The following is a 13,580-nucleotide window of genomic DNA, read 5'->3' on the forward strand; positions in this document are numbered from 1 at the left end:
GGAAGTGAATAATGAAGAGCTAGTTCCAATGACAGTGAGGAGCCCAGAGAAACCTGACTTCAAAGAGACAGAACCAGACAGTAAACCCCTCGAGCACATGAACCAAATGGCCCTGACTCTGCTTCAAGCCCTGAGCAAGGCCGGGTCAGTTGCTGTTATTTACAGAGAAATTTCCGCAGGTGTTAGTCAGAAGGGTCCCAACAGGAAGGAAACCGGGACAAATGTTTTAATTTGCAGTCACATTTCTGATGTGCATCAGACCTGGTCTCTTTGTCCCCCTACAGATGACCTATTCTGAGGGCGACCCTGGAGTGAACCAGACTATCTTCGATGTGTTCATCCTGGTGGGGTTCTTGTACCTTAATGAGCTGCAAATCCTTCTGTTTGTGGTGCTTCTGGTCATCTACCTGCTCACCCTGATGGGGAACCTGCTTGTTATCAAGCTGATAAAGCTGAACCCCTCCCTCCACACCTCCATGTATTTCTTCCTGGTGAACCTGTCTGCCTTGGAAATCTGCTTCACCAGCAGTGTGGTCCCCCAGCTGCTGGCTCACCTCCTGGTGGAGGAAAAGACCATCTCCATTGCAGCTTGTGCAGCGGGGAGGTACGTTTTCTCCATCATGGGCCTCACGGAACGCTGCCTCCTCGTAGCCATGGCCTACGACCGCTACGTGGCCATATGTCACCCCCTGCACTACACAACCATCATGAGCAACCAGGTGTGTGCTCTGCTCGCGGGGGCTGCATGGGCTATTAGCTTCTTGGTGGAAGTTCCTCTGAACACGTGGCTCTTCAACCTGCCCTTCTGTGGCTCCAACCGCATCCCCCACTTCTTCTGCGACATCCTACCAGTGTTGAAAATAGCATGTGCCGACACATCGCAGATTAAAGCTGTAGGTCCCATGGTGTCAGTTCTGTTCAACCTGTGCCCTTTCCTATTGATACTCCTGTCCTACGTCCGCATTATCTCCACCTTCCTCAAGCTGCCATCGGCGGAGGGAAGGCGTAAAGCCTTCTCCACCTGCTCCTCCCACCTCACTGTGGTGACTGTGTTCTATGGAACGGCCATCACCACCTACCTGGTGCCCAACACTGGCTCCACTACAGAGAGTGACCTATTCATTTCCCTATTGAACATCGTCGTTTCACCAGTGTTGAACCCCATAATTTACACTCTGAGGAACAAAGAGGTGAAAGGAGCCTTGAGAAAAACTGTACAGAAGAGCAGCTTTTCTCACCACTGGAGAAACTAGAGAACGAAAAGTCAAGTTAGTCAAAATTGGGTGGTGGGGGTCCTGGTGAAGGGAAATTCATAAACATTTTATTGAATTTCTCACAGCGACTCTCAATATTTTTGTTCTTTTCCTCTAGGGAAAATGGGAGAGAAACTTTTGTTGCAATATTAGCCCAAAATTTCAAATGTCTACGTTTTTGTATCTTAGTCTGTACCTTCCTAAACAGAACGTCCTGTGGCACCTAATAGACTAAGAGGTGCCAGAGGACTTTTCATTTTATATATATATGTTAAATATGAAAGGCAGAACAGGTTCCCCAGATTTATAATTCACTGGGGGACAAAATCCCCAAAGGAATAGAAAAGCCGTCAAGCAGCACTTTAGAGACTTACAAAATAATTTCTTAGGTGAGGTTTTGTGGGACAGACCCACTTCTTCAGCCCAGAGCCAGACCAGAACAGCTGGTACACCTCTGCCAGCCACGTCCTTCCCAGGTCAGATTTTGTGCAAATCTTTCCCTTCCTGCCCCTTGCTCCTGATGATGCCATGTGGGATGCTGACAGGGAGAGGTGTGAGGGCGTCCCGACACTGAGGTCGTGTGCTGCAGAAGGAGGCAAAAAGGGGTTGACTGTCCGAGCAGATCCACCGGCAATGTATGAGAAGCGAGAGGACGGCCAAGCACAGGGTGGGCCCATTGCTCAGTGAGGAGGGAGGAACAATATCAAGAACACTGGAAATGACACTGTGCCAAGAAAGAAACCAGAGCAAGTAATTCAGGAATTTACCTGCAAACATCTGAAAGAAAATGAGGGCCTGGGGAACAGAGCATGGATTAGAGAAGTGCAAGTCATGTCCAACCAATCGGACGGCTTTCTGTGACAGGATAACAAGGCTGTGAACAATGGAGAAAGGGTGGATGTGGTGTACCTAGATTTTAGGAAAGCATTTGATATGGTCGAGCATGTCCTTCTTATCAATAAACAAGGCAAATACAACTGAGATGGGGCTGCTGTCAGGTGGGTGCATAACTGGCTGTACAGCCGTTCTCAGAGAGTCGTTACTGATGGGTCACAGCCCTGCTGGAAGGGCAGAAGAAGAGGGGCTCTGCAGGGGTCTGTTTTGGGACAGGCTCTGTTCAGTATCTTCGGTGATGTGGATCTGGGCATGGAGAGTGCGCTGCTTACGTCTCTCGGTGATACCAAGCTGGGAGGGAGAACAGGGTCGTAATTCAGAATGATCTGGGCACATTGGAGAAACGGCCTGAGGTCAATGGGGTGAAGCTGAATAAGGCCAAGTGCAAAGTGCTCCCCTGAGGAAGGCCCAATCCGTGTCACACCCAGCCGGGGAAGTGGCTGTCGAGGGAGGAGTCCTGCAGAAAGGGATCTGGGCTCAGAGCGGAGCACAAGCTCCAGAGGAGTCAACAGGGTGAGACTGTTGCCAGAAGCGCCAACCTGCTTGTGGGCGGCACTGCCGGGTGTTGGGAGCCAGCCAGGAGCAGCAATTCCTTCTCCCCGCTCTGCGCTGAGCAGCCTCCGTGGGGCTGGTGCCCAGGGCTGGCCCCACATTTGCAGAAGGCTGTGGAGAAGGGGGAGCAGGTGCGGAGAAGAGCACAAGGCTGGTGGAAGGTGCAGAGAACATGAGCTGTGGGGGAGCCGGCCAGACCTGGGCTCCTTTCGCTCAGAAAAGAGAAAGCTCCCAGGGGCCAGGGGAGCGGGTCTCAAGCAGAGAGCTGCAAGGAAGAGGGGTAATTGTGGTGCCCCCCAGCCAGCCCCCAGCCCCTCCCACTCCCCGCTGCCCCCCTCTCCCCACCCAGCCCGTCCTGTAGCAGGGAGTCCAACAGGCTCTGGGGTGTCCTGATCGCAGAGATGGGACCTGATCCTGCCCTGGGGATGAGGTGGGGGCTGATTCTGTCCTGGGGCTGAGGCAGTGGCTGACCCTGCACTGGGGCCGAGGAAGGGGCTGATCCTGCCTTGGGGCCGAGGCAGGGGCTGAGCGCCTCTGGTGGGGCTGGGGGCAGCTTTCACTCCCAGGGGTGCCGGAGGCTCCTGGGCTCTGTGGGGCTGTGGATGCCCATTGCGCAGCCCCTCGGTCTCTGGGGCAGGCAGCCAGTGCCCCACACCCACCCAGCCGAGCAGGGACCAGGCTCCCGAGTGCCGCGTCTCCAAGGGCAGAACTGGTGCGTGCAGATCTCGGCTCGGGGCCATGCAGGGACGTTCTGGGGGGACTCGCGAGCACAAGGGGCAGGGGGCAGGAGCTGGGGGAGGGCAGAGAGGGGCAGGGGATGACCGGGGCGGAGAGGAATTAGGGTTCAGGGTCCGGAGAGGAACTTGGGGTGGGGGAACGGAGAGGAACTGGGTTTGGGGTGCAGAGGGGGCCATGGGGCAGAGGGTGCTGTGGGGCAGAGGGGGCCATGGGACAGCGGGCATCGTGAGGCAGGGCTGGTGGATCTCAGCCAGCCCTGGAGCAGGTCCCCCGTCCCCACAGAGGCTCTGTGCCCCAGCACTGACATCGCAGCCGGGGCTTTCTGCCTCCAGGGCCCTGAGGTCGGTGGCGCCCAAGGTGCAGGTGGCTGCAGGCCTGACACAGCAGGTCCTGCTCTGGGGCGCGGCGAGAGCAGCTGTGGGGGCTGCCAGGTCTCAGCCGCTCCCCAGCCCGGCCGTGTCCTTCTCTCCCTCCAGCTCTCCTGGGCCGGCTGCTCTCAGCGGAGCTTCTCCAGCCTCCGTCCTCGTGCTGCGGGGAGAAGGGCTGAGCCCGGCCCATGGCCCTGGGCGGAGGGTCTCCCTGGCTGGGGTCCTGCCTGACCCAGCCAACTCCCCCAGACCCCAGTGCACAGAGAACCCGAGTGCCTCTCCCTGGGGGGGATGTTCTGCAGTGGGGTGTGCAGGGCCAGGCCCTCAGTGAGCTGGGAACGGCAGGTGTCAATGGGGAACTGATGAAACGGGGTGGGGGGAGACGGCTCCAGTCTGACTGGGATGGAGCAGTCCCCGCCCGCTGTGGGGAGAAGGGCCACACCAGCCCAGCTGGGCAGGGGCACCTCTGTGACGGGACTGGAGCTGTGCCCGTCATATTTGCCCCCATCGTATTGTGAGTACAGCTGGGGCTATTTTTTCCAGGCTGCGTTACCTTCCACTTATCCGCATTGAACTTCATGTGCCATTTTGTTGCCCAGTCACTGAGGTGGAGCAGAACTTTTTAAAGTTCTTCACAGTCGGCCTTTGCCTTGACGATCTTGAACGGTTTAGTGTCCTCTGCACACTGAGCCACCTCACTGCTCACCCCCTTCTCCAGACCATTTATGAGTCAATTGAACAGGATTGGTCCTAGGACTGACCCTTGGGGGACACCACTAGTTACCCCTCTCCATTCGCAAAATTCACCATTTATACCTACCCTTTGTTTCCTGGGTTTTAACCAGTTCTCAGTCCAGGAAAGGACCTTCCCTCTTATCCCAGGACAACTTCATTTACACAAGAGCCTTTGCTGAGGTACCTTGTCAAAGGCTTTCTGGAAATCTAAGTGTACTAAATCCACTGGGTCTCCCCTGTCTGCATGTTTGTTAACCCCTTCAGAGAACTCTAACACATGAGTAAGACGTGATTTCCCTCTGCAGAAACCAGGTTGACTTTTGCCCATCAAATTCTGTTCTTCTCCAGGCCTGACAGTTTTATTCTTTTTATTTTTTCACCTAAGTTGCCCAGAACTGACGTTAGACTCACCGGTCTGGAATTGCCAGGGTCACCTCTCGAGCCCTTTTTAAACACTGGTGTCGCATTAGCCATCTTCCTGTCGTTAGGTAGGGCAGCTGATCCAAAGGACAGGTTCCAATGCCCTTGGATGAACACCATCCGGTCCCGGGGATTTGTTAACATTCCAGTAGATGCAACGGTTTCTCACGTCAGTTCCCAGTTCAGTGGGATGTTTCCAGCCAGGCAGATGAGCTTTGTTCCCAGCTCTTTGCTGGCCCCTTGCTCTGAATTTGGAGGGAGTTGGACTCTGTGGTTTGAGAAGGTCGCCCACCCCCGCCGTAGGGCTGAGCAGGTTCCTTTGGGCACAGGCTGGTGTGGGTAAAACCCCCCATGGGCAGGCGGGTGAGATATTGTGGCTGGAGTCGCAGTGTGGGCAGAGCTGCCAACGTCGGGGTGTCAGGCAGGGACCGGTTCTTGGATTGGGGTTTCTGTGCTGTCGGGTCCGGCTGCTGGCAAGTGTAGGAGTCGGGTTGGGGCTGCGTGTGGGCATGGCCTGGCCTGTCTCCCAGCACTTGTGAGAGGGAGGGACCGTTCCTAGGAGTGGGGGTGGGTCCGTGAGGCACTGGTGGGACGTGAGCTGGGGCTGCACATGAAGATGGGCTGTTCTATTAGTTCCCTTCCTGGGCCTGTCCTGGAGCAGGCGACTTCTGGGCACAGCTCTGGTTGTGTCCGTCTGTGGCCTCTGTGTGCCAGGCGGGCGTTGCGGTGTCAGCAAAGCCCAACACAGCCCTGGGGGTGTTTGTCTCTGGCAGATCAGAGCCCATGTGGGTGTGTCTCAGGACTGGGCATTAGACACTGACCGTGTGACCTGTGCTGGGTGGAAGCTGGAGGCCGGTAGGAAAGTAACAACCACGCGGGTTTTGCCCACAAAAGCTGATGCCCAGATAAATCCATTAGTCGAAGGCGCTGCTGGACTCCTCATTGCTTCTGTGGATACAGACTAACGCGGCTCCTGCTCCCCCAACACCTGTTTGTTAATCTGGGTCTCCCAGACACACCAGTCCTGGTGCTCGGCCCAGTGCTCAGAGCAGTGAGGTGGAAATGACTTTGTGTTTCCTCTGAGCCCCAGCTGTGGTGGGTCCCACCGAGACATGGACCAGGCAGCGGGTGCTGGAACCCACCTTTTCCCTGGGGCTGGGGAGTCACACAAAGGGTCCCTGCCCTTGGGGAATTCTGTCCCAGGAAGGGGAAGCCATGCGTGGCCATCTTCAGCCACATGGGATTTCTTTGTACAGGGTGTGACGGTGTCTATCGATCTGGCACTGGGAACCAGGGTGTTGGCTGGTCCAGCTGGCTGAAAGGGCCCCACCCCCAGTCCTGCTGGGTCTGCTGCCGGAGGAAGCAGAGTATTAAAGCCTCTGGAACCGCTCAAGTGGGGCCGGCTGCAGAAGGAGCCGAGCTGGCGGGAGACCTGGCCCTGCTGGGTGAAAGGGCTCCCCACCCCCGTCCCCAGCTCCGACCCACGGCTCTGACGGCCACCGCTCTGACTGCTCGGCAGGACTGCTCCAGCCAGGAGCCCCAGAGGGATTTGCCTGGGGAGGGGCTGTTGTCTTGGCAATAGAAACTCTCCTGGGCGTGTGGGCTGCATCCCAGGGAGGGCTCTGCTGGCACCGTAGCTGTCGTAGGCCATGGCTGTGAGGAGGCAGCCGTGGGCGCCCTGCCAGTCCCTGCCTCTCTCTGGCCCCTCGGGGGGTGGGGGGGAGCCAGGCTGCCCCCGGCAGTGGCACAGAGGAGGGGTTGCACTCACAGACCTTCTGTGCCTCTGCTGGGGGCAGACGCCTTGTGCACATGGCGACCGCTCTCTCTCGCCGCCCAGCTGAGCGGTGATAGGCTCCGCCAGCAGCGGCACAGAAGGGAGAGAGGCAATTCCAGCCCAGGCCTCCCTCCCTCCCGCGCTGCTGCTGGCGGTGGGGTTGCCATCCAGGTTGGGCACCGGACCCAATCCCACTGCCCCAGCCCCCCGTCAGGCAGTGCCACCAGCAGGGTGCACAAGGAAGGGAAGCAATGGCTCGCCAGGCCACCCTGCCCTCTGCGCTGCTGCTGGGGCGGCGCTGCCTTTCCCGCCGCCCACATGGGCAGACAGAGCTGCCCCCAGCAGGGGCGCAGCAGGCAGGGCAGCAACGCCATCGAATGGCGCCCGGCGTTCTGCGCTGCTGCTGGTGGCCCTGCTGCCCTCCCAGCCAGGTCAGAGGCAGCCGCTCTGCGGCCTCCCAGCGTGGAATTCAGCACTGCCAGCAGTGAGGATGTTTGCACCAGTCCACTGTGGGATGAAGAAGTCACATCGATGAGCTGACTGTCCGGCTGCCTGGCGGGAACAGTGGTGCCGCCGCCGGCAATGACAGAGAAGGAAGAAGGGCAGCACCATGCAGGGCCGCCCTCCCTTCTGCGCTAGGGACGTCAGACAGGAAGTCATTGAATAACGGTGTCACCGCCCCAAACCGCAGCAACTCCACAGTTATTCCACAGCTCCTGGGGGCGGGAGAGCTGGGTGGGAACCCACTTTCCATGTGCACCGGCTCCTGCCTGCTCCCCGACCCTCCCCATCGCTGCATCTCTGCCCCAGGCAGCAGTGCGCGGGCAGGAGACCAGGCAGCTCTGTGGGATCTGGGGCTCATGGGGCGGCTGCTTGAAAACCGGCTCCCCACAGGCACCAGCTCCCACCTCCCCTCCCCTTCCTGCCCCTGATACTGCGGCCGCCGGGGGAGGGGTGTGCAGCCGACAGGATTAACCAAGCGGCCCAGGCGTATTGTTTAATCTTGTCATCGACGACACACGTTGACACCCCCAGTTTGTGCTGCTGCTGGCACCGGCGCTGCCCTCTGTAGTAGCCCCTGGCCAGTGGCACCCACTCTTTGGTCCCCCCGTTTGGGGGTCAGGGCTGCCCCCAGCCGTGGGGCAAAAGGAAGTGCTGCAATCCCACCCCAACCCCACTTCACGTCCTGCTGCACCGCTGTTAGCAGCAGCACTGACTGCCCAGCGGGGCGGCCAGAGAGTCGAGGCTGCTGGTGAGACGCCCAGCTCGGAAGGCAGGGCCACCTCCAGCAGTGTCACAGACGTAGGAGTGACAATACCACACGATGCCCCCCCTCCTTCTGTGCTGCTGCTGGCAGGGACGCTGTCGTCTGAGCTGGGCCCCTGGCCAGCAGCCACTGCTCTGCGACCACCCAGCTCAGAAGGCAGCTCACACTCAGCAGCAGTGCAGAAGGGCAGGTGGCAGTAACATATCCGGCCCCCTTCCCTCTGTGCTGCGGCTGGTGGAGGTGCTGACTTCGGAGCTGGGTGACCCGCCAGCAGCTACTGCTCTGATGCGGCCCAGATCGAAAGGCCGCCCCACGCCAGCAGAGGTGCAGGAGGAGGGGTGGTGATATCGCACCAGGCCTCCCTTCCCCCTGTGCTGCTGCTGGCAGTGGCGCTGCCGTCCAAACCGGGTGCCCAGACAGTGGCCGCTGCTCTCCAGCCACTCAGCTGGGAAAGCCGGGAGAAATCCGTCATTTTTAATATTTCCAAACATCCGCCCAGGGGAAGATCTGAGGACCAAAGAGGAGGTCATGTCTGGGAACACCCGGATGGCCCGTGACCCTACTCGCGAGCCCCCTACCCTGCCCTGTGACCCCCTTGTGGGTTGGGAGCCCCAGCTGGAGAAAGGCTGCACGAGGGGATTCCCCAATGACCCTGAGATCCAACAGGGCCAAGAGTTTCTGGCAGACCCTTTCCCACCACTTCCATGGAACACGCCGTAACTAGGGCCCCATCGCGTTCTCCTGCCCCGTCGCCCATTTCACAGCCAGGCAGTTCCCACGCTGCTCCGGTTCCCCCTCTCGGCTGTTCCCGTGGGGAATTTCACGGCTTTCTGACCATGCGGGACCTGGCCCGAAATAGGGTGTGTGCAGTGGGGGTGGGGGACAGACCAAGAATGACACTTTCACTCCTGAGCAGCCTGCGGGGCAGGGCCAGAGCAGTTCTACCCTCATTTCTCCTGCCTCTCAGGGTGGCGCTGATCTCCCCACCAGGCGTGGCCGTGTCAGGGAAGCACAACTCCTGTCCCATCCCGGCCTGGCCAGGATAGCAGCTGGGCGCCCCAGGCTCCTCACCGCGTGGGGAGATCAGATTCCACCCCTGTCACACATCTCCTGGCTGTGAAATAGGTGGGGCCCGAGTCAGGTTCTCAGGGACCTTCCTCCCCGCAAGAGCAGGACATTTCTCTCCCCCAGAGCAGGGGTGGGGAACCTGTGTTGGGTCAGGGCCACTGACCCACAGATAAATCATTCGGGGGCTGCACACAACTGAGAGACAACCCCCCCACCCCTCCCAGCGAGGGCTCCCCAGTGCAGAGGGGAGCTCTGAGCTTCAGGGGCCGGATCCCCACAAGCTGGGGGCTGCATCTGGCCCCTGCCCCTGAGGTTCCGTCCCCCTGCCACAGCGCTGTGCACTTGATGGGAGTCTCCCTGGGAAGGGCCTGGCCAGGCCATGAGCGCCCAGGGCAGGGCTGTGACGCGCCGTATTTCTGTGGCTTCTCCGCCCAGTGCCGTGGCTGACGGGCGCCGCAGCCCGAGCTCGGGGTCTGGGGGACGCGGTGCGACGGGGAGGCCCCTTGGTGTGTTGAACTCTTCAGCAGGTCCCCGTGGTGCAGCCCCCGTCTGCTTCTCTGCCCTGGCTGGCAGGTTTCTCCTCCGCTGTCCTTGTCCCGTCCCTGGGCTGGAATTCTCACAGTCGGGCCACTGGGTCCAGCCCGCGCCTGGCTCTGAGGGGACGGCAGCTTCTCCCGCCACAAAGCCTGTGGGCTCCGAGCTCCCCTCTGGCAGAACTGCCTTGGGGCAGGGCAGCCTAGTGAGCGGAGTCCATAACCCGCCTCTTTTCTCAGGGCAGTGCGGCCCAATGGCCAGAGTCGGTCCCGTGCCCCTTTTCTCCGGGCAGTGCGGCCCAATGGCCAGAGTCGGTCCCTTGCCCCTTTTCTCAGGGCAGTGCGGCCCAATGGCCAGAGTCGGTCCCTTGCCCCTTTTCTCAGGGCAGTGCGGCCCAATGGCCAGAGTCGGTCCCGTGCCCCTTTTCTCCGGGCAGTGCGGCCCAATGGCTACAGTCCATAACCTGGCCCTGGCGCACAGGGCTGGGCAGGTCCCTGTGCGGGACAGGAGACGGGGGCGGTTCCATCCCCCGCGGGGGGCAGCCCCTCCCTCTCCACGGGAGCCCGGTCCAGGCTGCAGGTGGTGCTGTGGCTCCCGGCCCGGCGTGAGCGGGAAAAGCTGCGACCGAGGCGCTGACTCCCGCCGGCGGCTCCCTCCCTCCCCAGCAGCCGGCGCCTGCCCTGGCCCAGCCCCTGCCGAGCCGCGGGCACCTGGCGCCAGGCTGAGCCAGGGGAGCTGGCGCGTCCCCGTGGCTGGGCTGCTCCTGTCCCACGAGAGCAAGGGCCTGTCGGACGCGGGGCCCCGGGAACCAGGGCTCAGGGGGAGCCGGGCCCTGGGATGGACACAGCACCTCTCTAGTGCCCCCAGGGCCAGACCCCTCCCACCTATGGGCGCAGGAGCTGCTGCCCCCGCCCCCGTCCCGCCCCCCAGCTGTTCTGTTCCCTGCAGCGTGCGGCTGCCCCAGGGCCTGGCTGGGGCTGGGTTCCCAGGGGGCTGCAGCCCTGGCCCCACAGAAGAGCCGGCGCCTTGGTGCTGGGGAGGGGCTGGTCCCACATGGAGCGGGGGTGGGGGTGGGGGGCAGACAGACGCCCCCTCCCGCGGGCCGGTCCCAGGGGCTCTGGCGCGTTGCGACCGGGCTCCCATTTCCCGGGGGGGGGACAGGCTGGGGGGCATTTCCGCAGGGCCCCGGCCTGGCGCCTGGCGGTGTCACTGCTCCAGGGGCCGGTGCCCAGCGGGTCCCTTACCTCTGGCGCAGCAGCAGTGGGGAGAGGGGTCCGGCACCTCCCTGGCCGGCCGTCCGGTGTCCTCGGCTGGGCCCTGAGGGACGGTCCCGGCTGGGCCCCCAGCTCCCTACTTGGGGACTGTGCTGAGCTGTGCTGGAAGGGAGGAGACGGGGCCCATCAGCGTCCTGCTGCCAGCCCCCAGCCCCCCCCAGGAGCCCCCTCCCCACGTCCCTCTGCTGGAGCCACTGGGGAGAGGGGCCGGACGAGACCCCCAGCTCCTGGGGCAAAGGGCGCTGGGCAGGGCCCTCCATGGGGACTCCCCCCAGCGGCTCCAGGGGGCGAGGAGGGACCCAGGGCCGGGCAGGAGCCTGGCTGGAGCCGGGGCTGGAACATGGGCCCTTAAAGTGCCAGGGGCTCCCTGAGCCAGGAGCAGATGAGCTGGGCCCACGTCTGGCTCAGGCCCGGCTCTGACTCTGCCCCAGGGTCACTCCCAGGCGCAGCCCTGCAGCTGCCGCCCTGCGGCCTGTGGGAGCCGCCTGCCCACGCCGGGGTCCGGGAGCCGGCTCAGAGGTCACTCGCGGGCAGTGCGGGTGGGGGTGAGTTACAGCCGGGCTCTGCCGCTCCCCCAGGGAAACTGCCCCCCCACCCCCACGCTCCCCTCCCAGCTGTCCTGGTGCCCTCTGGGGCTCTGCGCGCAGGTCCCCCGCAGGGCCGGCCCGAGGCCAGACCAGGCCCTGCAGAGCCTGCAGGGGAAGGGGGGGATGGGGGGTCCCAGGTTTACATGATTTTTGCCCAAAATGGCCGCGTGTCCAGTGCGGTTTTTTGGCAAAAAAGCCTCTTTTGCAAAAAGTGTTTGAAGGGGATATGCAAATGAGAGTGTGACATATGCTAATGAGCACTTCATTTGCATTTCCTCTTCCCCAGGAGGGCAGCAGTGCAGACACAGCCCCAGAGAGACTCGGGGACTGCGCCAAGGCAGGAACTGCAGAGAAGCAGCTCGACCCCCCGGCCCCTGCTGGCCTGGGACTGGTCGGTCTGGGCTGTGAATCCCACAACAGGAGACCTGGAAGGGACCTCGAGAGAACGTCGAGTCCAGTCCCCTGCGCTCGCGCCAGGACCCAGCACCGGCTGGAGCCTCCCTGACAGGTGTGTGTCCAACCTGCCCTGAGACGTCTCCAGGGATGGAGATTCCACAGCCCCTGGGCGATTTATTCCAGTGTTCGACCACCCGGCCAGGTGGGGAGTTTTCCTCACGTCCGACCTCAACCTCCCTGGGGGCAGGTTCAGCCCATTGCTCCTTGTCCTGCCCTCAGAGGCCCAGGAGAGCAACGTTTTTCCCTCCTCCTCAAGACACTCCTGAAAACATGCAAAAGGCCGGCCCAGGTCACCTCCGGCTCCCAGCGCTCTGCCAGCCCCAGCTCCGTGGGAGGCCTCCCGCCCCACCCCAGCCCCCACCCACCCTGCTTGGCGGGGGGCCGGGAAAGGGGGCGGAGGCAGGAGGGGGCAGCCAGAGGGAGGGAAAGGGGCGAAGGGGAACCAGACCGAGCAGGCTCCAAACCCCTCGGAGGCTCCCACCTTCTCCCCGGGCCCAGCCCCACCGGCCGCAGGGAAGGAGAAAACGCCCACGAGGCTCCTCCGGCCCCGCCCGTCGGTCCCAGTTCTCCCTCCGGCCCCCGCAGAGACCCTGGGGAGGCGCCGGCTGCTGCCAAGCCGCGGGAATCTCTGAGCTTGTCCCCGCCTCGCGCCTCTGTCCTGATTGGCTGTTGTCAGGGTCTCTCTGTGAGGTCATCCCTGTCCTCCAATAGGCTGAGGTCCTGCCACAGGCCTTTGTGATGTCACTTTCACCCCACTCCTCCCCCCCAAGGCTGGTGTCCTGGCCCTGGCCAGCCCCCTGGAGGTTGGAGGGGTTCCCCTGGAGCCCCACTGAATGGCAGCTGGGTCTGGGGCAGAGCGGGCTGGGCAGTAACGTCCCAGGGGCTGCTCCCTTGGCCCCACCCAGCTTGTCAGTCCTTGGCAGACAGGCCAGTGTAACCGGGGAGGTGTTAAGCAGACACTGGCCTGAGCCCTGGCGTGGACACAAGGGCGCTGCTATTAAGGCCCCTTCTCTTGCTAGAGTGTATTGTACGTCCTCAGCTGGAACCACGGCCTGCTGGAGGCTCTGTCACACAGTTAGGACTGACTCTGAGGTCATCTCTTCAGCAGCACACAACCTACTTTCCAGAGGAGAGAAGGTCCATTATCCTCATTCTACAGTTGGAGAAACTGAGGCACAGACAGGGGCGGGGCCTTGCCTGAAGTCACCAAGCTGGAAACTGGTGGGCCCAGACCTGCTGATTCTCAGTCCACGGCTGGACGTCCTCCCCTTGATCAGGAACGGCCATATTACCGCCCCTCTCAGTGGGATTCCCGCAATAGACCCCCTGCTGGTGCTGTGCAGTGGGGTCGCTCTGCCTGCCGGCCTGGGGACTCGCCTGGTTCCTGTTCCCATGGCAGGACCTGCTGTCAGGGCAGTTCGGTCCCCAGAGTGAAGGGAGCAGCCGCAGTCCTGCTCTGTACAGCCAGAATGAAACTCAGATCAATGGTTTTGTTCCTTCTAAACACGTCCTGTCCCACCCTGGGTTTGTTCTGGTTGCAAAGCAAGTTTTCCCTGGGGAAATTGAACGTTTTCTGCTCCAGCCAATTGCTCAGAATAAACACTTCCAAGGCTGGAACAGTTTAACTTTCTCCACGTGGAAGACTAAAGGAGAAATTGCT

The sequence above is a fragment of the Carettochelys insculpta genome, chromosome 32 (assembly GCF_033958435.1).
Source record: "Carettochelys insculpta isolate YL-2023 chromosome 32, ASM3395843v1, whole genome shotgun sequence".
Taxonomy (NCBI): Eukaryota; Metazoa; Chordata; order Testudines; family Carettochelyidae; genus Carettochelys; species Carettochelys insculpta.